We start from the raw sequence: 26433 nt of genomic DNA on the forward strand, positions 1-26433 counted from the left end.
AAGACAGGCTTAAGATACAGAAGGATCTTGACAAACTTGAGCACTGGGCACTATCTAATAAAATGAAATTCAATGGTGAAAAGAGTAAGGTTCTACATTTATGCAAGAAAAATGAAATGCACAGGTACAGTATAGGTGATAACTTGCTCTATAGTAGTAACTGTGAAGAGAGATCTTGGAGTCCTAGTGGACAATCATTTAAATATGAGCCAGCAGTGTGCAGTAGCTGCCAAAAAAGCCAACACAGTTCTAGGCTACATAAAGAGAGGAATAGAATCAAGATCACGTGAAGTGTTAATACCACTTTATAATGCCTTATAAAGTGGTAAGGCCACACTTGGAATACTGCAGAAAAGATGTGGAAACTCTAGAAAGAATGCAGAGAAGAGCAACAAAGATGATTAGGGGACTGCAGACTAAAACATATGAAGAACGGTTGCAGGAACTGGGTATGTCTAGTTTAATGAAAAGAAGGACTAGGGGAGACATGATAGCAGTGTTCCAATATTTCAGGGGTTGCCACAAAGAAGGAGTCAAACTATTCTCCAAGTCACCTGAGGGTAGAACAAGAAGCAATGGGTGGAAACTAATCAAGGAGAGAAGCAATTTAGAACTGGGGAGAAATTTCCTGACAGTTAGAACAATTAATCAGTGGAACAGCTTACCTCCAGAAGCTGTGAATGCCCCAACACTGGAAGTGTTTAAGAAGATGTTGGATAGCCCTTTGTCTGGAACCGTATAGGGTTTCCTGCCTAGGCAGGAGGTTGGACTAGAAGACCTCTAAGGTCTCTGCTATTGTATTGTATTGTATTGTATTGTATTGTATTTTCATAAGATATATCAATGATCTGTATTGATGATTTTGGGGGGTAATGGTTTATATTCAAAATAAACATAGCCGTATCCACCTTCAGCCTTCTCACACACAGATTTAATTCCAATTCTCTCAGACAAATGAAAACAATATCAGTTGTTAATTTGTTCTCAGCTACATCTAAATCTATTATAGGGCTGTAAGGCCTTTTCTCTTATAGCAACAAGCAAGAATTAAACTAGGAATGCCCCTAATTTCCTAAATCATAAGAAAGGAATGTTCTTAATTCCATTCCTTTAATAAAGACCCAAATCTGCTATTTCAATTGTTGTCTCTGCTTGCTTCATGGTAGGATTGCCTTGATATAATCTGCATTAAAATAAACAGGCCAATGCTATTTTAGTATTTAACCTGAATTAGTGCTAGGATTTAAAAATAATATTGTGATTTGACTGAGTTACAACTTTTTTTCCTTCAGACTTTTTACTCTAACAAAATAAATGATTACTGCACAGAGAAGCAAACAACTAAATGAGCAGAAACCTGGCCAGATTTCATTCATCTTTAGCCTATTCCTTGTATTTTAATTTTACCCATGGTGTTGACTGGGTAAAATAAGAGACAAGGTGGTTACAATAGAATCTTTTCTGATGTATACTACAGCTCTCACAATCTTTTACTATTGGCCAGGGGTGAAATCAACTTACCTTCACTACCAGTTCGGGCAATGTGAGTGCATGTGTCATCTCCGCAAATGCGCAGGACCTTCAATTTCTGATGATCAGCTGTGACGTGCAATTTAAATTAGCTGGAATGCAGGAAATCTGATTATTATAGCTAATATAAATAATGTGTCACAGCTGATCGTCGGAAATACTGGTTCCTCTGAAATAGTAGAATTTTTTTACTACCGGTTCAGGCAAATCGGTAGCATTTTTACTACTGGTTTGGGTGAACCGCTCCGAACCGGTAGCATTTCACTCTGCTATTGGCCCTTTTCCCCAACCCTTCTGACAACTACCCTTCTGGATCCCATGGTGGAAAAGGTTCTTGTGGACTCTGAGGGCAGAAGAAAAGCATTTTGCACATGTTCAGGGTTAAACTTTGAAAAGGGCCACAGTTTTAAAATTACAATTTATTGACAGTCAGTTAGCTTCCCATTAAGAATATTTATTTTTTAATTCTGTGGAAATCTTGGGATATTTGCTGAAGATAACAAGAATGCTTCAAGTGATAATCATAATCAATTAAAGAATAGTTTTAAGATGTTAATAAAAGATGGTGAAAAATGGATTCGAATTGCCAAGCAAAATTTTCCAATTAGGGAAAAGAGCAGAAAAAAGCATATTTTGATATTTTGTATATCTAGAAGAAAAGATAAGTATGATAAGTATGATAGAAATGGGACTAAGAAAAAAAGATTGTTTTTGCACTACATACTTTCCATCCTTCTTTAAACACTCAGGATAAAACTCAATACTCCCCTTAAGTCATTAATCAGTCCATCAACAGCTTAGCAACAAAAACATATGTAATTTCATCCAACAGAAACGTACAATAAGAAACTCCAATGAATTTGCTCCGTGATACTGAGCATAATGTACGGTGTCAACATTTATATCTCAAACAGAAAAGTGTATTTTGCAAATTTGTAGTAAGTTTCATCCTAGAATTTCATTATGGCTACATGTTTTTGAAAATAAAGATTCCAAAAATACTGTATATAGAGTAATAAAAATAAAATCTACTGATATCTAAAAAGACACCCAACTGTTTCTGCACACTTAATTGTTTTGTACAATGTGGGTGTTATCTGTCCACAAGGCCTACAAGTAAATGGTTACATGGTCTATTGGTGCTTAATAATAAGAGAAAGAATGGGAAGAAGCTGTGGAAGCAATCTCTCTTCTGCCATTTTCCTGAAGGCCTGAGCCCAGGAAGAGGTTCCCAGAGTACGTAGCCTTTCTGACATTGTCACCAACCTTAATGAATTCAACCAGGAGGCTTCAAGTCAATAGCTCTTCATTCAATCAGGTACCCAGTTATATTACAGCTCCAGAGAATGTGGGAAAGTATATCCAAAATTAAGCAAATGTTCTGTTTAAATTTCAGGACAGTTTTGGAAGGTGCCTGTGATTTGGACAGGGGAGCATTGAAGCTCTCACCTGTTCAGCTGAATGTCTGAATTTAGCAAAAGAACATTAGGGTTTCTGACCTAATCAGCTACATCTTAAGTGAGATAATCTCTCCTTTAAATCCCTTTCTTGTCTTATAACTGCTTTCCTTGTTCTCTTCAATGGATTCTGATGAAAGGTGATTTACTTATAGTTTTAGTTTACTTTATTGTCATTGTATCTCGTACAACAATATTAAATGCTGTCTTCAGTGTACATTATAACTATAAAAATAAAACACAAACACACCTTCACATTCTATACAACTGAATTGAAAACCCCTGCTATTGCATTAATATTGCACTAGACAGTAGAATTATGCCAACTCTTAGCTGACCTAGAGATGGCACCTGATTTGGAGGCCCCTACTAAATGATAGAGGATGGATCCATGCCAGCTTCCATTCCGTTACAGCAGCAATGAACCCTTAGACATTTCTATGGCTGTAAATGAGGACTCTGAACTGTGGGGATCTGGAGCTTAAAATAAATATTTATTATTTTAAAAGACATTTTATTTTGGGCAGAAGGTGCATGTAGGCTTGAAAAGTGTGCCAATGCCATGGACCCTTTCAGAAAATTGTTGTCATCACAAGTATAGCTAATTGGAAAGCATCTAATACCCAGAATAACAAATTGATAAGACTGGGCAATGGGTAACTTGTCCAAGAACCTGAATGTTTATTATTGATTTAAAAGATTTAGATGGCTGCCAAACTTGTGTAATGAATTTTTTAAAAATGATTACTGGTTAGGAATCCTAGAAAATAAAAAGAAACAAAATTCAGAAACAAGAGAAGCCAAACAAAATGCTATAGGTGGCAGTTCAAGCCACCTGCGGCTGGAGTCAAGCAAAAATACATTCCACCCCCTAAAGGTTCATCTATTGCAATGGGCCAATGTTTGGAGGGAAAAGCAGATGGACCTTGAGGGAAGTACGGAGACATTGCTCCAAAGGGGAGATACTGCCCCAGAAAAGGCACCAAATGCAGAATGCAAAGCTAAAGTGGAAGCTTACAAACTCTTTGTCTCAAATCCAAAGCCTATAACTAGATAGGGAAATGAATGGGATTAAAACCTGCATTGTGTTCTATTCATCTGAATGCACAATTATTCCACATTTAGGATCTCATCCTTTCAGGAATTTTCCCCACCCCAGCCTTGCTCCCTGCCCCTCTATTTTGTGCTAGCTCTACCTTAGCTTTCTGCTTCCACCTTTCTATTCTATCAACCTCAGCTGTCCTCACAACCCTTCGATGGGTTTTTCACTGCTGTTTTGATGCTTCCTTCCCCTGCTGAAGCAGTGGTAGAGTTGCCCACTCCCTCCTTCTAGCTGAAAGTCTTTCAAAAGCAAAATGCTACCCATATTTATTACCTACACAATGTCTAGAGAGATCTAGAAACTTAAAAATTTCAGGTATTAGGTTTCACTTTGAAACACTCCCAAGAGCTTCTACTGTACAACTGTGTGTTGATTTCTTTAAAAAAATGCTGGTACCATCAGGCTATTTGAAAGGCAAGGAGGAAAGTGACCTTAAGTTGAAATACAGGCAGTCCTCGACTTACTATCACAGTTGGGATTGGAATTTCAGTCACTAAGTGATATGGTCATTAGGCATGTCATCACATGACCAGACCTGAGTTTATGACCATTTTACTACAGCCATTAAATGAACTGCCATAGACAACAAGTGCCTTATTAAGTCATTAAGCAAATCTGGCTTCCCAATTGACTCTGCTTGTCAGAAGCTAGTTGGGAAGATTGCAATTTACTATCACATGGCTGCAAGACATTGGGACCGTTGTAAATGTGAGTCAGTGATTTGATCTCCAAATGTGATCTTAATTTGATCTCCAAATTGAGATCACGTGACAGTGGGGTGCAACAATCATAAGTTGTAAATGAGTTGTAAATAACATTTTCAAGGCATCAGAACTTTGAATTGTCATTAAACGAGTGGTCATAAGTCAAGGACTCTCCATAGTAAATGCAAGCCTTCAGATTGCTAACTCCCAGACCAAAATCAGATGTAAGGGATGGACTTTCTTTGATTGCGTTTCCATGAAAGCCAATGCCATACATGTTAGCTTTTAACAAATTACACATTTTTGCTGTGACTGTGTTAAATTAGGTCATTCACTCTGACTATGGTTGATCTAAAATCAGAAAATATAAATATAAGCAATCCTTTACCACGTTGTTTAATTTTATAGAAATAAGTGTTCTATTACTCTGATTATCATGTTGGCTTTCATGAGCTTTAAATTCATGTAGACTGCAATCTTATACAAACTAATCTATGTTTAAGAATCTTAAACATCTCAATAAGACGTAATCTTACTTCTGAGTAAACACATAACATTACACTGATAAAAGCTTGGAAAAACAAGATAATATGCTTTTCAAAGCATGCAGCCTATATATAAACAGTATTTGCATTTTGGGGCACATTTACTTTTTCAATGTTCTATCCCAGCCAGACATGTGTTAATGATAGAATAAGAATGGCGACATTTAAATCTAAGCAGTTACATGAAGTGGCATGCTGTATGGGGAAAAACACACAAAATAATGTGTTATTACATTTTTGTTTGCAGTAAATCCTTGGTTTCATGAACATTGGCTCCAAGATGCTTCTTTGTTGTGTGAAAATTAAGTATCCAAAATAACACAACTCAGATTTCCAATCCAATGCAATATGGAAAATGTACAATTTGTATAATACATTTCTAAGCTTTGCATGTCTAAACGCATCCAGATCAGTTCATCACTTTGGAGAGAGAAAAAAGCCACTTCCTCTTCAGAATCTATTTTTTAAACAAGAAGAAGTTTAATTAAAATTCAAAAATCAATTAAAAATGGAGTGTTGTTATTGAAATTTTTAAAATATGTAAAGCAATGAGCAAACATTTTAAAAATGGTAATATTCAGCTATCCAGTGTATAATGTAGTTAATTTGTAAGTCATATCACAATAAGAAACAAAAGAAAAATAAAAGAGTAAGCAAAATTCATTAAAACTTAACATGTTAAATTCATATAATTCACACAAATGTATTAGATATATATTTAATAACAATATATCAAATTACCCATAAAGATTTGTCCATTTTGTTATATATACTATGAAATCTATTGCAAAGGGAAGCATATTGTGTCATATTTTTATTAGTAGAAAAGTTCTTCCTAGTCTTTTGACAGGACTTCCAGGAACTTCATCGGTCATTCAGATGCGATTGTTCTAAAGGTTCCTCCAGGTCTTCCCTTTCCCTCTCCCTCTCCTCCAGTTTTGCATCATTATTTTTTAAAAATCCTGCCTAGACAGTTTTATTGGAAATTTTTTAGAAGCAGTTTGCCATTGCTTCCCGCCAGTGACGTGGAGGCAGGGGAGGCAGGGCCTCACCACTGTCATCATGAAAAGAAAAAAAAATTAAAAGGAAAAAGGCTGAGGTAGTTGCTGCCAGAGTCACAGTGGTTGACTCTGCTTAGTGCTTAACTGTTTAAAAAAGCCTCTTAAAAAAGTGCCCTCTGCAGGAGGAGGCGAGAGAACCACGTGCCTCATTTAGTCTATCTTTATGATCACTTGAGCAGAGTTAAGCAAGGGTTAAAAGGCGAAAAATTCCTTATGTAGATGAGGCACGTGGTTCTCTCGCCTCCTCCTGTAGAGGGCACTTTTTTAGAGGCTTTTTTTAAACAGTTAAGCAGAGTCATCCATCTGGCGCAGCTAATCCAGCCTGACAAGCAGCTCTTGCCTTTTTCTTTTTGCATTTTTTACATTTTCATCATGGCAGACAAGAGGAGAGTTGAAATCCTCTGTGAAACAGCTGGAAAAGGTATGTGGGTCGGAGGGGGGAGGAATTCAAAATTATTGTAATTTGTAAGTAATTGTAATTTGTATTATTATAAGTAATTTGTGTGTCTGTGTGTCTGTGTGTATTTTACCCCCCTCTGCTGGCGCGTAGGCTAGCACTTTATTTTTTATTTTTTAAAGCCATGCTGCTGTGCCGGCCATAGAGCGGGACGCATCCCGCTCTATGGCCGGTGCTGCGCTGGGACTTTAAAGCCATGCCGCCGCTCCAGGACTTTAAAGCCATGCCGCCATGCCGGGATTTTAAAGCCATGCTGCCGCGCCAGCACTTTAAAGCCATGCAGCCGCGTCCCGCTCTATGGCAGAAAACCACGCCAGGGCTTTGGCGCAGCTTTCCGAAAGCCCCGCAGAAGCCCCGGTGCTGGCAGACATAGGGCGGCTTTTGCCCGCTTGCCTCACCGGCCATAAACCTCATCGCACATCACTGCTTCCCTCCTAGGGCTGAGAGGAATGACTGTTCAGCTGGCCTCATATTTAAGGCAAGAGTAGAACTGAAAGTCTCCTGGTTTTTAGCATGGTGCCTTAACCACTACCTCAAACTTGCTCTCCCAGTTGCCAAAAGTTAGATCAGAGTGCATAGGTCTGATGGTATGGAAGATTGTTTTATCCCATTCTTGTTACTTCAGTCTTGGGCGAATACGCAGAAATATACGCATACGCAGAAACATACCAGCAATGGTAGAAAAGACTGGGGAACCGGTTTGGGGGTGTGACCAGCCTGGGTTGCAGCACTACCAGTTTGGCCGAACTGGGTCAAACTGGGAGCAACCCACCTTTGGTAGTGCTCAAGAGCATGATGGAGCCTGTCCATTATGGTTGCATGTTGTGATGGTTGTTAAGTGAAGCATCTCATTTAACAATCCCTGCTCTCCCCAGTTAAACAAAAATGCAGAGCATGAGGTTCCTAGGGGCGGGGGAGGTCCTTGGAGGCCTAGCTTTGGCACAAGTCCAACTGTCCTGACCCTCCCAATGTCTCTCCCCCTGAGACATCCTGTGCTCTGCTTCCTGCCCCTTGGGACTCCACAGGCCTTTCCGCACTCCCACTGGGTCCCAAGACTTAGACCAGATGTTCACCCCACCAGGCCAATCACACTTTTCACTTACCTTTTGAAGAGCCACAAAGCCTTCCAGAGTGTTAGAACAGATCGCTCCATCACATATCCATGGAAGTGGAGGTGATATTTACAGCTACCAGAATATAATTTGTCCGCTGGAAACATGGCGGCTGCTTCTGGAATTGCATCGTGCAACCCAAGGACAAAGCTACCTATTCTGATTTGCTAGCAAAGCTTTCTGCTGTGCTGTGGAACCTCATTAATGCAGTAACACAGAGTGGTTTGTCCCTGGGCCAAATGGTGACAACCTTTAAGCATCCACCATTTGCTCTCACCTGCTTGTGGGGGGCACAAAATGGCATCTGCAAGGCAAACCACTTTATTTTGCTGCCTTAACAAGTCATGGGAGTGACTTGTCAACTTCTGTTAAATCTCCTTATTTTTTCCTGACATCTCTTTTTTTCCTCCTTTTTCTTTTTTGATGCTCCTTTTTTCCTCCCCCCACAACAATCTGGCAGGAAAGACAACTGGCACTTGCAAGGACTTCTGAAATTGGCTCCCTGGTTACAGATGGTACCTCCTTCATTACAACATTGCTCAACATTGGTCCCTTCCCACTTTCTGGTCATAAAGAAGTAATCCTTGTTGCAGAATTATTTGTAACAACCCGTGGTAATGTCCAAATGAGGGCACATGTCATGAAATGATGCAAAGGACACAGATTAGTCCATGCACCATAATATCCAGCCTAAGTGTAAATTGTATAGTTTGCATCAGTAGTGAAATTCATTTTTTTTTACTACTGGTTCTGTGGCCGTAGCTTGTTGGGCATGGCAGGGGAAGGATATTGCAAAATCTCCATTCCCACCCCACTCTAGGGCCAGCCAGAGAGGTGATATTTGCCATTCTCCGAACTATTCAAAATTTCCGCTACCGGTTCTCCAGAACCTGCTGAATTTCACCCCTGGTTTGCATCATAAAAAATGCTTTATCTTTCCATCTCCTGCAGATCCCTGCAGGTCCCTGTTGCTCTGTTCAAAAACTTTTATCAAGCTTTACTTCTGCTCTTCATGAATATGGGAACCTAGACAATTTAGAGATTGATGGTTTGCTTTTCTTTGGCCCATCAAGTCCAAAGTACCCATAGTGATGAGATTCCTCTCCAAATCAAAGAAAACCTAAAGCAGGCAGGTTGTACATGTATCCTGCCTCCCCTCCACTTTCAAGTCATTGGCTTGGTTAATTAAAATTGCAGTAATAGGGTAGCTGAACATTTAGCTGATTGGTAATAGGATATATAGCCTTTCACCTCTAGGTCACTAGTTTGATTACAGCCAGAGTAGGTAGTGACTAAAAAATTATTATCATCCAATTGCTTTTCAGTGACCCTTGTGAAATCACTTGGAGACTTTCAATTCTGTTTGTAATTTGATAGGTATCTATGTTGTCAAGTGCTCTAATGCAATTGGCACTAATTGGCACCTTGGCTGGCAGACGTTGCCAGGGAGAAGAGGTAGTCATGCATTGCATTCTCCAGACTTGTTTCTTAGAGTTATGCACCAACACAGTTATCAAAGGAATCTAGTTAGCAGAAAGACAACAGGTGCAGCAGTAGTCAGTAGGACATTGTTACAATGCTTTTTATGTAAATCTCTGCATCAGTTCAAGTTAAAAAAAAGTGAAATTTGTTTGCTGGATAACTTTGAGTTTGCAAATATTTCCCCCCCCCATTTGCAAATGGTCAACATCCTTCCTTGTGGATGAAAACCAAAATTCATTGTTATGGGATGTGAAATCATTGGGGATAAATGAAATCTAACAACAGCGCATGCTTCCCAATCCTAATATCCTCATCTGTTGGGGCAAGAAGAATATTTGTTATTTTTCTTTTCTCTCCTTTTTTTACAGGATCAGCTTGAATTCGAGTTCTCTAGTTCACCAAATGCTGTTTGCTGTTCTAGTAGCACATCCAGAGCGAATATGGCTTAATAAGGGGTAACTTCGTCTCCCTTGCTTTGCTTGACCGCATGACAAGAAATTCTTCCAATTCCCAAGTAATCCCCAAACTGTAATTTTATTAATAGCTTCTTCTTTTTTTAACTCTCCCTCAGGAACTCCAAGTGATGACAGGATGTGCCTCGTTTGTGCTGGACAACAGGCACATCCTCATTGTGCTGCATTGGGAGCCAATCCACACTCAGGAATTATCAGATCCATCCAAGTTCCAGCAAAAGCCTATATTGTACAGGGTTATACTGAAGACCCTTATCCTTGAAAATATTGGCTCCAGTCCTAGAGACACATTTCCATCACATTCAGAGCTTCTGGTTTTACATTTTATTGTCATTGCAATACAGCAATTTGATGCTGGATTTGTATTCAGTGATTTACCACACTGTTTTTTCCTTTGGTAATGGGAATACTTTTAAGGCACTCTTTTACTTGAGACAAACTCCTGTAAATATCTTCCCCCATCAGAAATGCTCTCTGGAAGGACCAGGCAAATAAAAGGTACCTTGGCTATGAAAGGAATTGCCTCTTTAAGAAGATAGTCTTTTACAGACTGTATTTGTAAGGCATTATTCTTCCCTAGTATTAACTTATTGTTATATGTATGTTATTAAATTCCTTGGACTCTACCAGATTAGAAACAACATACTGAACACATTTTAAAAAAAAATCAAATGAGCAATTATCCTAAGATTGAATCTTTTCTATTTTTCGTTTGTTATTTTTTTTTTAAATTCCTGTCAGTTTGAGGAGTCCTTTATAGATCAGTTGCAAAATCCTTCCTTCCTTCCCGAAAACTGTAGAAAAACTTAAGCCTGAGTTTGAGGCACTTGTCACAATGCCATTGACACATTTCTTTGGCAAGTCTTGTGCTTTCCCTTTTATTTGCAGGGATGTCTCCACACACACACACACACACACACACACACCCTTTCCCATTATTTTTCTTAATTTACTGCTTAAAGCCAAGTGTCTCATAGTTTTCTTGAGAAGTTAAGTGAATTGCCACTGCATTATTTGGCGTCTGTTGCTATTGTCTTATGGTTTTGCTGCCTGCTAACTCATCTGGGATTTTTTGCCCCTTAGTAGCTGTTCTCTTTCCTCAGTCACTGCTGTGTATATATTAGCAGAAACCGGTGTAACATTAAGTGATGTTTTCTGTCTTAAAGGAGCACATTCAAACAAGCCAAATGTGGATGATTTAGGTTAGTATTAAAGATCAAAGCTGTTTCTTCCTTGTCCTTCTCAGTTGCCATTAATTGCACTTACTAATATGTATTCCTAATAAATAATATTTTGACATGTGAATAATTGATTCCTGCTGGGTCTTCCTTCAAAGTTTTTGGAAAACTTGCTTGCTACTTTCCTTTCAAAAACTGTTTTATTTTGTTCAACCAAGGACCTTACGTCAGCATTTCAGATTCCAATCTTTTCTTGCAGCCCACATTAAATCCAGTTGGATTTGCTTCTGAGTAAACATACACAACATTCAGACATTTTACGAATTGTAATAACTGTTCTTAGCCCAAGGGACAAATGTTGAGAACAAATACTTTTTCTTTTTGCATTTGATTTGGAATCTTGTTTAAATGTATACTATACTATTTGGTGACAGTGTCAATTAATGGAAGAGGAACTTCTGTAAATATTCCTTTTCTGATGCCATCTGTTCTCTAATCTACTTGCTGGCGTGGGAAAGTATGTGTGCGTTCAGATACTAGTGTCAGGAAAGGGGATTTGGGTTCCAAGATGTAACAATTATGACTGATTATCTAAAAGTAAGATCATTGTTTTATAGCCTAAACAATACAATACAATTCTTTATTGGTCAAGTGTGATTGGACACACAAAGAATTTGTCTTTGGTGCATATACTCTCAGTGTGCATAAGGAGAATAAAATACATTTATCAAGAATAAAAAGTTACAACACTTAGTGATAGTCAAGGTTACTATTAAGCTATCAAATAGTACTAGTAAACAAGTAAAACAATATAAATTGAAAGATACATGTAACAGGGATATAGTCGTAAGTGGGAAGAGCTAGGTACTAGGAAGGAAGAGAAGAATAATAGTAATATAGTCTTAGTAAATTATTTGACAGTGTTGTAGGAATTAGTTGTGATGGCATTCAGGAAAAAAACTGTCCTTGTGTCTAGTTGTTCTGGCGTGCAGTGCCCTATAGCATTGCTTTGAGGGTAGAAGTTGAAACAATTTATGTCTAGGATGTGAGGGGTCTGTAGTTATTTTCACAGCCCTCTTTTTGACTCCTGCAGTATACAGGTCCTCAATGGAAGGCAGAGATGCCTTACCATGTAAGTATGGCCGAGCAGGCATGGTGATGGACAGGTTCCCCCTGGATGGCAGCCTGAAGGCTGACAGTTATGAAAGTAAAAGTGCTCTTAAAGAGTTAAGATCCTGCAAAAGTTCTCTCCAATGAAAGAGACAGACCAGTACTCCCTGCCCACATCAGGATATCTGGAGAAGAGGATGAGGCCTTCTTCAATCTACCCAGAACTGCTATGGGGTGAGGGAGCTAAAGAGTCCTCCAAATTTTCTCCAGTAGAAGGCTAGTCATGGTATTTGAAATGCCTGGGTTAATGCAAATTATTATCAAAATAATATCTTGAAAGGTAAATACGTTTGCAGCTCACTTTAATTTGTTGGTAGTCTTAATCTGAAAGTGTGCTGAAAACATGATGTACAAAACTCTTCCTCAGGTTTATTGTACTTTCTATTAAAGATATAGGTTTGCATGCCACATTTCTTACGTGATAACCCAATGTACCACTCAAGATTGTTGTTAGAGGAAAATGTAGAGGAGAGAGTGTATGTTGCTGTCACGCACTTGATATGTATCTCGCCTAACACTCCCAGAGGTGAGGCACTGTATAAATCTAATGCATATGCACATAAATAATGTGTAGTATTTATTAAGAGCACATTTTAGCATGTTAACACTATATTTTATGGGTGAGTTTTACATTATTAAGATAAAGGAGAGTCTTTGTATAGCTTCATGTTGTATAACAGTTGCACTCTTACCTGGACTATGACCAACTATAACTCATAGTAACTCGTATCCTAATCACCTCTAGAATGGAGTGTTGTAATGTGTTCTACATGGACTGCCCTTGAAAAGCATCCATACATTTCAAGTGATGCAGAATGTGGCATTTAGGTGTGCCCTAGGATGGCACACATTACATCTCCTCTCCACAAGTTGCATCAGGGGTGAAATCCAGCAGCTTCTGACAGGTCTGGAGAACCGGTAGCAGAAATTTTGAGTAGTTCAGAGAACCGGCAAATGCCAACTCTGGCTGGCCCCAGGAGTGGGGTGGGAATGGAGATTTTGCAGTATCCTTTTCCTGCTACACCCACCAAGCCATGCCCAAAGAACTGGTAGTAAAAAATATGAATTTCACCACTGAGTTGCATAGATTGTCAGTTTGCTTCTAGGTTCAATTCAATTTTAAAATCCCATATAGCATGGGAGTAGGTTATTTTGAGGGACTACAACTTCCCAATTATATCTATTTATCTATCCCATCAGGTCTCGCAGGAGGGAGATGATAGGCATCCTGCTTGCTAAACAATTCCATCTGACAGAACCCAGGTAATGTGTCTTTTCTGCTGTGGCTCCTGCCCTCTAGAACAGGGGTGTGAAACTCGTGCCCACGGCCCAGATGCATCACATGCTGACCCCTTTTTAGCAAAGGGGGGGGGAAGTTGCAATATGTCGTGTGACACCCTTGCTCTAGAACATAACTCTCACCCCCACCAGAGGTGAGATTAATCTCATCCATACCAGATTTCCAGAGAACCTTTACAATTTGATTTTTCCAGCAAGCTTGAGGATTCCATGAGAACAGGGAACCTGTGAAATGACTGTATTGTATTTAGGATGTTTTCACTGGTGGGTTCCGGATTCTGTTCCAATCGGTACGGTTGGAAAGGCTCTGGAGTTACCCACATGCATCAAAGGACGCTTCTGCAAGCCTCCGCAATGCTCCAGCTGCTCTGCGGAGCATCGCGCAGGTGCTATGCGTGCCATGCGCGGGCACGGAAGTGTCAAAAGCATAAAGCACAGGTAAGGAGCACTGGCGGGTGGGTAGGCCCTCCGGAGCACCGTACAAAAATGGTACCCGGTACTCCGGGCAGGATCCGGTACACCCATACCGGGGCGTACCGTCTGCAACCCACCACTGGATGTTTTCCATCCCCCACCACTCAGATTGCATTTATATTTAATTGTTTTCAATAGTTGTTTATATTTGTTTTTAACTCTTTTATTGTATGCCACCCAGAGTTACATTTAGTGAGATTGGTGGCTATACAAATTTGCTAAGTAAATAAAGAATAAAGAATCATAATAAGTATTTATCTTCTCTGCATTATACAAATTAGGGCTAAGGTAGAATAAGAGCCAACTGATGAATTATGGCTCAAGGGAGAATTGAACTCGGGTTTTCCTAGTTCCCAGCTCTGTCTCTGAAACAATAAATCCATTCTTTAGAAGTTGCTCTTTTATCTGGAATAATTTAACAAAGCGTCAAGACAGCTTTCCTCCCTGCTTTTAAATTATAAGGAGTTGGTAACTTTCCAGCAGCCTCCCTATTTACCACCACACAGAGCCAATATGGTTTATGTTTTTTTCTCCTAGTACGTATACATCTGGGGAAATGAGGGAGTAAGTTAGGCATTATTAGCCTTACTAACTCTGGTCAGAAATTCATCCAGCACTTGATTTACCATTTCTAGCTATTCCACATTGTAATATAAATTATAGAGGCAAAATGTTGCATTATTTGGGCAGTGCCTCAGTGTGAGGACCCATGATTACTCATCAGACTGGTCAGGGAGATGTTCATGATAGACTTCAAAAGGCTAACAGAACAAAATCTAAGAAAATATTGCAGCATTAATCCAGCAAAAATAATTTCTTTTGCTTGGATATCATTTGGTGATAATGTTTTGACTTGAGAACTAGAACAGTTCTGTCAAGGTGAAATTCTATCATACAGGTGGACTCTAAATTAGCAGCTGGAATTTGAAAAAAAGATGTGATTTCATTATAAGACAACAGGATTTGGTTATTTATTTAATTTGAGCAACCCAAATTTTGGGAACTAGAATAATTGACCATATTAATAGATTGATCTAGGAACGCATGTCATGAAATGCCCTGAAGCTTCGATATTAGATATATCCCATATTTCACACAAACGTTGGTTTAATTGGCTTAGAGAAATAAGAAATCCACCAGGAGCTTCATGTCAATTGACTTTATCCATTAAAGTTAAAAGAAAAGTCTATGGTTTAATTTTCTATTCACACTAAGAATTTTCTGTATTAAAAATATGATTTTTTTTTGCTTTATCACAAGTCCACGAAAGATGGTAAAAAGTTTCTTCTTTGCATTTACATTTCCAACATACATTTGAAATACCTTTGTACATCTTTTACAATTTATCAAGTGTTAAGTACCAACGTTGTATAACGTAACGTTATTAACGTTGAAATTTAATGTACATTTTAAACCTTCATCCACGTTTTCCCATTGTTCAAGCAGTCTATTATACTCAAAATTCTTTGCATATTGAATCATGCAATGCTTCACATATTCACCCCCCAAATTCAGTTTCAACAATAATTTATACGTTTTGGCCATAGCATGTTCATCATCACCACACAGTACAATTTCAAATTCATTTTTTACAAAGTCAAATCCATAACTTTTAAAATCTAATTTAAACCTTTCTTTCAGTTGTACATATGTAAACCAGTGACAGACATGTCCTTCTGAGGGTAGGTTCAATAGATCTAAAAATATTATTTGACCTTAAGTCCACCAGTTTGGCCTCATCATTATTTTTTCCCCAAGAAAAGGCTTCCAGAGGAGACACACAAAGAGGTAGTTTCGTAGAGAACTGTGTTTTACATTGGTTCCAAATCCTTAGGAAGGTATGTCAATCAAAGTGATTCTTATAAAGGAAAATATTTGTAGCTCAGGACTGACATGATGGGTCCTTGGTGCTCTTTGAGCTTGCTTGATTTCTTGCAGATGTTTCATTACCCAAACTAGGTAACATCACCAGTGCTAGTACTAGTACATTAGCACCAGTTAATTAGTGGTGGGTTTCATATTTTTTTAAAACCTCTTCTGCTTTGTGGGAGTGGCTTGCCAGCCATGTGACTGAGTGGGAGTGGCTTGCCAGCCATGTGACCGGGTGGGAGTGGCTTGCTGGCCATGTGACTGGATAGAAGTGGCTTGCCAGCCATGTGACCAGGTGGGAGTGGCTTGCCAGCTATGTGACTGAGTGGGCATGGCCAACTTGTAAAATGTGGTGTAACTCACTTAATAATGCTCTTGCTTAGCAACCAAAATGTTGGCTCAGAAACTCTGGCATTTGAAATACGCAAGTCTTAAAGCTGTCAAGTTACAAGACTCTTGCATCCCTAACCCTTTAGAAAAAAACCCCAGGGGTGTTCAAACTTGACAGCTTTAAGACTTGTGGACTTCAACTCCCAGAATTCCTCCTCTCACTCTTCATCTTGAAGATGTTCAGACGGGTGGGGGGAGGGAGCTGGAACCGGTTCTAAACGGCACTGTAGCTTTGTGGAACCTCTTCTATAGAAGAAGTTAGAACTGGCAGGAACCCACCCCTGATTAGCACTGATGATGTTACCTAGTTTGGATAATGAAAGGCCTGCAAGAATACAGGTAAGCTCAGAGAGCACCAAGGACCCTTCAAAGTGATTCTTAAAATCAACACATTGATATCATAAGTTGGTATGCTTTCCAAATCTTAGTTCATGGTCCTCTTTCCAAATCTCACGTTTTGGAAAGTCACCTGCTCTTTCATCCAGACCAGACAGCAGGCATCAAATCTGGTAAACCCAAACCTCCTCTTCCTTTAGAATTTTGCAATAGTTTATATCTTATTCTTGGATTCCCTCCCCTTGCATTTCCTTACATTTAGAAATGTCCTTTTGCTGTTGTTTAAATGGAATGTCAGTTGTCAATATCAGTAAAATCTGAAATAAAAATAACACCTTTGGTAAAACATTTACTTAATTACAGAGATTCTACCCAATAAGGATAATTGCAAATTAGCCCATTTTGATAGATTTTTTTAATTTCATTCCACACAGATGCAGAACTGTTTTTGAAAGTTTATTGTTCCGTAACAAAAAATAAGTTAAAGAGATGATTTATTCACATTCCAGTAAAAATGCACATTAAAGTCCTTTGAAATGATGAGATTGTCAGAAAAAGTATGAAATTACAAGGGATGGGAGGTGGAAAAGAATGTGATTTCTGATAGCTCTAACTGGCTGCTAATCTTTGGTGACCATATCTTCTAATAACCAAGTTCCCTTCATTCACTCATTGATATTTTGGAATCGGACCACATTATCTAATTCTGTTCTCTTCAGTTTTGCTCTTTGTGGGTGTATTTATTGTGTATCCATATTCAACATCTTGATTTAAGCCTTTAAAGCTCTAAATGACCTGAGGCTACTTCATGTGAAAGACCGCCCATGCTTTAAGATCACTATCAGAAGCCAATTCATTGGCCCATTTCAAGGTTACTTAGGTTGATAGATGCCGAGGATAAGTCTTTCTCAGTAGCATAGTTTATGAACATTCGTCCTAAAGGCTCTGCTGTTTATGCCTCCAGTTGCAATATCCTAAAAGGTTTTGAAAAGCCATTGGTTTCACTGGCTTTTAAGAATGATGCATTCTTGGTCATGCTGCTCTTATGCTTTATTGTAGTGAACCTGAAAATGTTGTTTAGATTAGCTGAATTATAAGCACACAACTATGTCTGTCTATTTATCTTTGTTTTTAATGGTGATAACATGTCACACATTTTTTTTAGATTTTGTTTGCTGCATTGATAGTTCAGAAAAGTAGATGATAATATTAAGATACAGTAAAAAAAAACATATTATCAGCAAGAAAAATATAGGTACAGATTAAAAATGTAGGAAAAAATCTTGATTATGGCATGACTTATGGAGAAGTTGTGGGAGGGAAGATGTATTCATTTGATTTCCCAAGGTCTTTTTTAGAAGTCCACAGTTCATCCATGAGAGGGGTGATTTTGTAGGAGGAAGTGCCAACTAAACTCTATCTTCAGTATATAAATCAACTTTTGAGCTTGGGACAAAATTTTTGATAGAGGGCACCTGGAAACCCTCATGGGATTCCTTCCAACATTGATGCAACTATGTTTCATACCGTCTAAATTTATTTCTTTTCTACACTTATTAAAGTCCACCAGTAGATGAAATATTGCTGCCAGATTTTGAGAGATTCACCTCCCACTGTCAAGCTGCTTCAGCTTGAAAGTTTTAAAAATAATGACCTTTTACCATGTGTTGATTATAACTTGAGGTTGCAGAAATGTGTCTTTAATTAAGCATGCAATACATTCCACAGCACATTGCATAGGACTTGTTCCATTGAAGAGAAACAGCTTCATTCTGGTTGCTGTTGCAACAGTCAGAAGGATTTTCCTGGGTGAGATCAGACAACTGATGAGGGGTGGGCTTCCAGTGTGGTCTTTTTTGAAGGGAAGGTGCTGCATCCTGAAAGGGAGATTTTCCACTGGGAAATGGTAATCAAGGAAGGCACAAGGCTCCGGAAATACTGATCTCACAACTAAAAGCTGCTGCAGGATGTGGGAAGATACCGTTTTGGCTCCAAAGTTTCACTTCAATATTGAATCAGTAGAATCACCCTCAACATGACTAAATCAATTCCTAATGGGAGAAAGATGAGACTATATCCCAGATTCAGCTATCTTGTACTCTGCCTTGTATTCTACAAACCTACCATTTGTGTAGCGTTTTCAAGTGTACATGTTCCTTTGACTCTAAACAATTAAACTGTGTTATTATCCTTCATGTGGTAAATATGAATGTTGAGCCTAAATGGAGTGACTTGCCTAGGACCCTTTAATGAATTTATACAGAAGCAAGATTTGAACTAGAGATTTTTAAATGCATGCTTCAACTATGCAGCCTTTAGCTCATATAGCAATGAAGGAGGGGTGTTAAAATTAAAGGAAACTTTTAAGATTAGAGGAAACATTTAAGATTAGCACAGGGAATCACCAGTCTAAAAAATTCTAAGTAAGTTTTGTGTAAAGCAAGAATATTTAAGCTTAGGATAGTGTAATTAAAACAATGAGCCAAGCCATTATGTTTTCTATACTTGGTGTGTGTTTCCCATCAGCATGACCTTTACATTAAACCTAGATGCAAAAAGTGTGCACATCTTTTTAAATCTGTGATGAAATCATAACACTAAATAGTCTATCAACTCTCCAACTTGGCATTCTTGCTGAAAACAAATTAATCTGCTCTTAAATCTACTTTATTTAATTGGGAAAGGGCAAAATAGTTAACTTCCTGGCTACAGGTCACATATTTATTTATTAAATTTATATCCTGTAAGGAGCTCCATGCATCTAACACAGCATTCTTTCCACCATGAGCCTCATAATAATCTTGGGAAGCAGGTTGGACTGAGAGAAAGTGGGGTTCCCCCTCATTGGTCCAAAGTCTACATTAAATCCCTCTGGTTTCCCATATGGTACTTCCTCGTGGAAATAGAAAACAACTCTCTAAATATAAGATCACTGGGAAGAGCAGAGAACAAGGAATACACATACACACCTCTACAACAAATGAGCATATTGGTGGGTGGGTGTGTTTGTGTGTGTGTGTGTGAGAGAGAGAGAGAGAGAGAGAGAGAGAGAGAGTGCGGGTGTGTGTGTGAGAGAGAGAGGCAATCTCTGGAAACTTTCCTACTATGAATTACAATTCATTCACAATTTAATTCCATGTTTTTCTACACAGTAATCAACACTGGTAAATTGAATTGGACTTTATTTATATATTTCAATTTGGATGATGTTGCCCAATCCAAATAGTTCACAACAATAAAATAAACCTTTTTAATAAAGAAAATTCAGAAAATCAACCAAACCAAGTAAAAAAAAAACATAACTACATCACAAATCATAATATGGCAATCCAATGACAACAAACAAACCCAAAACATTCCATACAGGCAAGTCCTAAGGCTTGGATAAATAGTTTTTTTTGTATAGGATTTCAGTTTGAGTTTAAATCTCTCTCTCTCTCTCTCTCTCTCTCTCTCTCTCTCTCTCTCTCTCTCTCTCTCTCCTCCCTCCCTCTCCCCTCCCCCTCCCCCTCCCCCTCCCCTCCCCTCCCCTCCCCTCCCCTCCCTCGCATGGCCTTATTTATGAAACTGCATCTATTAGATACATGAAATTTGAAGACAATTCTACAATACTGTGACCTTTCTTTCACTTGTTAACAAGCTAAAGATGCAGCTTTTCTGTACCCTGAACAACGCCTTTGTCTTTTCTGAGCCATCTTGAAATAAAGGCTGAAATGCTCAGTGTTCCATGAGACTCTTTCTGTGTTCTCCAAATAACCTCCGATGTCGCCTGGGTCATTTCACGCAATATTTGAGTGCATCCAACAAATGATTTCATAACCTTGTTGCTCCAGAGCTGCCTATGGTCCAGCACACTTGATTACTTCAGCTGCTGGCAGTTGATGTATTAAAAAAAAAAAACACTTCAGAGAGCTGCAAATTCTAGAAACCTGTGAAAATATGGAGAAATCGTTGCTGGAACTGCATTGAATCAGCTCTCCTCTGGCCTTGCAGTTCAAGAAATGGAGTCCAAATGAATGGAGGGCAAATACTTCAGCTGGGTAAAAGTGATAAGACAGACACACATGAGAACTGCAATTAACACATTAGCCCTTCAAGTTAACAAAATTGAAAAGTTGAAAGTACTAATCCCTTTGTTGCTTTTACTCTCCAGAAAATTAGAGAAGCTCTGTTCTGAAACATTTACCTTATTCTGTAAGCTCAGGTATATTTTATATGCCAGTTGTTTCCAAACAGCTTTCAAATTGAATATTAAGGCAATTAAACTCTACACACATACAACAAAGAAGGATAAACTACATACAATAGCAATCTAAAGGCTCTCTCTCTCTCTCTCCCTCCCTCCCCCCCCTCTCTCTCTCTCTCTCACACACACACACACACACACACCTGGCAATTTATGGGATAGCCTTAAGATATTCATAGGCATGAAGTAAAGCTTTACCCCGTAATTCTGACAACACCATGGAAGAACAGTTGAAAGGTGTGTAAAATCTGCCATCCATCATCTTGATGGAAAACCCAGGTGGCTGTAATGATTTTAAACAGGCAACTGAGACAGGAGAGGGATTGGAAATAGGGACATTCAGTTTCACATTCTTTTTGCTGGTCCAAGCTAACGAGCATTAAGAATTAAGTTTTTAAAAAGACCGGTCATGATACCTAAAATCCTTTTCAAAGCAGAACAGTTCTTAAAGTCCATCTACAGTACTGAAATGTGAGAAGAATGAACATTTGATGAATGTCCCTGTGGAGGACATTTTGAAGATTGGTACCTTCATTGAGAAGGTCCTATAGCTTGTGCCATTGCCTGCACAGCCAGCAAGTGATGGCATAAATAATACAATTGTTGATCAACCTGGGAGAGTTTTAGATATACAAGATTGGGAAAATCTGTTGGGGACATGTCAAGCAGTGGGTAGAAGCAAAAATGGGTAGAAGAAATTTTCTTATTTCTTTGGTGGTCCCATTTTTCTTGGGCAAGGACACATAAGGATAAAGGTAAAGGTCCCCCTATGTGCTACTTGTTCCCGACTGTAGGGGGCGGTGCTAATCTCCATTTCAAAGCCGAGGAGCCAGCACTGTCTGAAGACCTCTCCATGGCCATGTGCCTGGCATGACTAAATGCTGAAGGCACATGGAACGCTGTTACCTTCCCACCAAAGGTGGTTCTATTTTTTCTACTTTCATTTTTGCATGCTTTCGAACTGCTAGATTGGCAGAAGCTGGGACAAGTAACAGAAATTCACTCCATTATGTGACGCTAGGGATTCAAACTGCCAAAATGCCAACCGACATAAGGATCCACAAACTGTAATTAATTTGCAGATGGATTACATTCAAATTAAAGATTGCATTCAGCTCCAGTTCTTTTTCCTGGTCTACAGTTCTCCCACCAATTTTCTCATTAAATTCCACTGGGGTAACAGCAAAAATCAGAAGCATTGTTTCTCACTCTTTTTATGTGGGATCTAAAACAAACTGGATACAGTGCATTAAAAAATGAATATGTAATTCAGCCATTCATATGTGTCCCTTTTTTTCTGTCTGTCTTATCTACAGTACATTCTAGTATGCTGTTAGGACACAGAAGATAATTCTTATAACGCTTCTTAGCTGATGAGTTGCCAAATGCAGTGCAGATGTTCGTAACAACCAATGGCTCCTTGCCCTTGTCCTAAACAGATACCACTTTTTCAAACCCATTATTGTAAATGTTTGATTCAGATAAAAGAAAGGGAAAAAAGAGAAGCTAGAATAAATGAATGAAAAATCCAGCAACCCCCATCCTCGCAAAAATAAAAATTATACATTAACATGACAGGAGAACTGCCAGATTGAGAATGTCCAACAGGTTTCAACCTCTGGTCTTTCAGCAAGGACAAATGATGCTTTCAAGGAAGGATTATTTCTTGGAACCAGTACAGCAAATTTCTAAATTTGTGTGTAGGTACCTGACTCAGAGTGAAGTGTGTTGATCCTAGGTTTGATTCAGCACATGGGGAAAGAAGGATATGGAGATCTATTTCATACCTTAAAGAGTGACAGATGTCCCACCACTTATTATATGTGCTCTTTATTAATCCACTGAGAGCCTGTAGGAGAGGGAAATGGCTGGGCCTGTCAAAAATGTTATATATATAAAACACCACTGTGCCGAGGTGGCACAGTGATTAGAGTGTGGTATTTCAGGCTAATTTTGCTAATTGCCAGGGGTTCAGTCCTCACTGGCTGAAGGTTGACTCAGGCTTCCAACCTTCTGAGGTTGGTAAAATGAGGACCCAGAATGTTGGGCGCAATATGCTGACTCTGTAAATCAATTCAGTTCAGTTCAGTTCAATTTATTGGTCTTGTATGCCGCCCACTTCCAAAGGACTCCGGGCGGCTTACAATAAACAAGGGAAGGGGATAAATAGACAAAACAACAATTTAAAATACACAACATTCATAGTTACTGTGGGGCTGGATACTTCAACAGCCCCCCGGCCTGCCGGAGCAGCCAGGACTTAGTGGCTTTGCGGAAGGCTGGGAGAGTAGTAAGGGTCCAGATCTCCATGGGGAGCTTGTTCCAGAGGGCTGGAGCTGCAACAGAAAAGGCTCTCCCCTGGGGAATCGCCAGCCGACATTGGCTGGCAGATGGGATCCGGAGAAGGCCTAGTCTGTGCGATCTGATCGGTCTATGGGAGGTAATTGGCAGGAGGCGGTCTCTCAGGTACCCAAGTCCAATGCCATGTAGGGCTTTATAAGTAACGACTAGCACCTTGAAGCGAGTCCAGAGATTAATGGGTAGCCAGTGCAGCTCACGGAGGATAGGTGTAATGTGGGTGTACCTGGGTGCACCCACAATCGCTCGCGCGGCTGCGTTTTGGACTAGCTGAAGTCTTCGAACACTCTTCAAGGGCAGCCCCATGTAGAGCGCGTTACAGTAATCCAGTCTTGAGGTCACGAGGGCGTGAGTGACTATCTGAAGGGCCTCCCAATCCAGGTAGGGTCGCAATTGGTGCACCAGGCGAACCTGGGCAAAGGTCCCCCTGGTCACAGCTGACAAATGGTGTTCTAAAGTCAGCTGCGGATGCAGGAGGACTCCCAAATTGCGAACCTTCTCTGAGGGGCGTATAATTTCACCCCCCAGCCTGAGAGATGGAATACTTGGCCAATCTTTGGGAGGGAACATCAATAGCCACTCGGTCTTGTCAGGATTGAGTGCAAGCTTGTTCATACCCATCCAGACCCTGACAGCCTCCAGGCACTGGCACATCACTTCTACCGCTTCACTGAGTTGGTACGGGGCGGACAGATATCGTCCGCATATTGATGGTATTTAATCCCGTGCCGGCGTATGATCTCACCCAGCGGCTTCATGTAGATGTTAAATAGGAGGGGGGACAGGACCGAACCCTGCGGCACCCCATAATTGAGCGGCCTTGGGGTCGACCTCTGCCCTCCAACCAACACCGACTGCGACCTGTCCGAGAGGTAGGAGGAGAACCATCGAAGGACAGTGCCTCCCACTCCCACCTCCCGCAACTGTCGCAGAAGGATACCATGGTCGATGGTATAGAAGGCCGCTGAGAGGTCAAGGAGCACAAGGATAGAGGGGTGACCCCTATCCCTGGCTCGCCAGAGATCATCGATCAGCGCGACCAAAGCAGTTTCCGTGCTGTAACCAGGCCTGAAACCCGACTGAAATCACTTAGAGAGGGCTATAAAAGCACTGTAATGTGATATATAAATCTACCGTATTTTCACAACTATAAGCCGCACTGAAAATCCTAAAATTTGATCCAAAACCGGCAGTGCGGCTTATAACCCGGTGCGCTTTATATGTGGAAAAAGATCTCCCAGCTGCTTTCAGGGCTTCCTGGAGCGCCAAGAACCTTCGCACTTTCTCCACACTCTCCTCGGCTCCTCACAACTGCAATAGACGTCCAGAAGCGGCAGGGGCTATCGAGCTGGAAATCCAATCCCCATTAGCCCCAAAAGCCGCTTCTGGACATCTATTGCAGTCGCGAGGAGCGGAGGAGAGCGCGAAGGTTCTTGGCGCTCCAGGAAGCCCCTAAAGCAGCTGGGGGAGGCGCGTGGTTTGGTTTCTCCTCCCTGGATGTCGCAGCAGCAGCCCCAAGCGCACCGATCTCTGTGTTTTTCGCATCGGGGCATGCTCTTGCAGCACACCCTGATGCGAAAAACACTGAGATCGGTGAGTTTGGGGCTGCTACTGCGACATCCAGGGAGGAGAAACCAAACCACGTGCCTCCCCCAGCTGCTTTAGGGGCTTCCTGGAGCGCCAAGAACCTTCGCGCTCTCCTCCGCTCCTCGCAACTGCAATAGATGTCCAGAAGCGGCTTTTGGGGCTAATGGGGATTGGATTTCCAGCTCGATAGCCCCTGCCGCTTCTGGACGTCTATTGCAGTTGTGAGGAGCCGAGGAGAGTGTGGAGAAAGCGCGAAGGTTCTTGGCGCTCCAGGAAGCCCCTAAAGCAGCTGGGGGAGGCGCGTGGTTTGGTTTCTCCTCCCTGGATGTCGCAGTAGCAGCCCCAAACTCACCGATCTCAGTGTTTTTCGCATCGGGGTGTGCTGCAAGAGCATGCCCCGATGCGAAAAACACAGAGATCGGTGCACTTGGGGCTGCTGCTGCGACATCCAGGGAGGAGAAACCAAACCGCGCGCCTCCCCCAGCTGCTTTAGGGGCTTCCTGGAGCGCCAAGAACCTTTGCGCTCTCCTCACGACTGCAACAGATGTCCAGAAGCGTCGGGAAACGTGCGGCTTATAACCCGGTGCGCTTTATATGTGGAAAAAGTTTGAAAAATTAACGTTAATTGATACTGCGGCTTATAATCCGGTGCGGCTTTTGGTCGTGAAAATACGGTAAGTGCTATTGCTATTGCTTTGTGTATGATCTACTGACTGGAAGTTCTGAGAGATATCATTCTAAAATTAGGCAAAGTAGCCTATTAAGCACCAAAGCTGTTATAATAATAATAATAATAATAATAATAATAATAATCCCTTTCACCCCTACTTTTTATACTCTCAATGCTACCACTGACAATCATTTTGAAGAAGATGAACTGTATATATATGAACTTGCAAAGAAAGGACTGAAAATTTTGCACTTGGTGTACATGGATGATTTGAAGCTGTTTGGTAAAACAAAAGCTGAACTGAATTCATTAATTGAAAGCACAAAAGAATTTAGCCAACACATTGGTATGCAGTTTGGAATTGACAAATGTGCAACAATGGCAACCAAAGCAGGCAAGGTCATAGAAGATGATGGAATAGAACTTGAGAATGAAGAAATGATAAAGGCAGTAAAACCAGAAGAAGGCTACAAGTACTTGGGGATTTTAGGGGCCTCTGACTCAATGCATAATAAAGTCAAGGAATTAATTTCAGCCAAGTACATTTGACGAATTCGCAAGATATTAAAGTCCAAATTGAATGGAGGAAACATCATAAAATCCATAAATACCTGGGCTATACCTGTGATTCGATACTCTGCAGGAATAATTGACTGGATCCAGATGGAGTTGGACAATTTGGACAGAAAAACAAGGGAGCTTATGACAATGAGTCATGCTTTGCACCCTAAAAGTGATGTTGACCGATTATATCTACCAAGAGCAGAGGATGGTCGAGGACTCCTACAAGTAAAACAGACTGTGGAAGAAGAAAAACACAGCTTGAATGATTACATCTAGAAAAGTGAAGAAGCAATGATTAAGGAAGTAAATAAAGGAGGCCTTTTAAAGACAACTAAGTCAAAAGCTGAATATAAGAAAGAAGTAATTGAG

Source organism: Thamnophis sirtalis, unplaced genomic scaffold (genome assembly GCF_051295495.1).
Source record: "Thamnophis sirtalis isolate CommonGarterSnake01/CBP01778 unplaced genomic scaffold, rThaSir2_p1.2 scaffold_5, whole genome shotgun sequence".
In the NCBI taxonomy this organism is placed as follows: domain Eukaryota; kingdom Metazoa; phylum Chordata; class Lepidosauria; order Squamata; family Natricidae; genus Thamnophis; species Thamnophis sirtalis.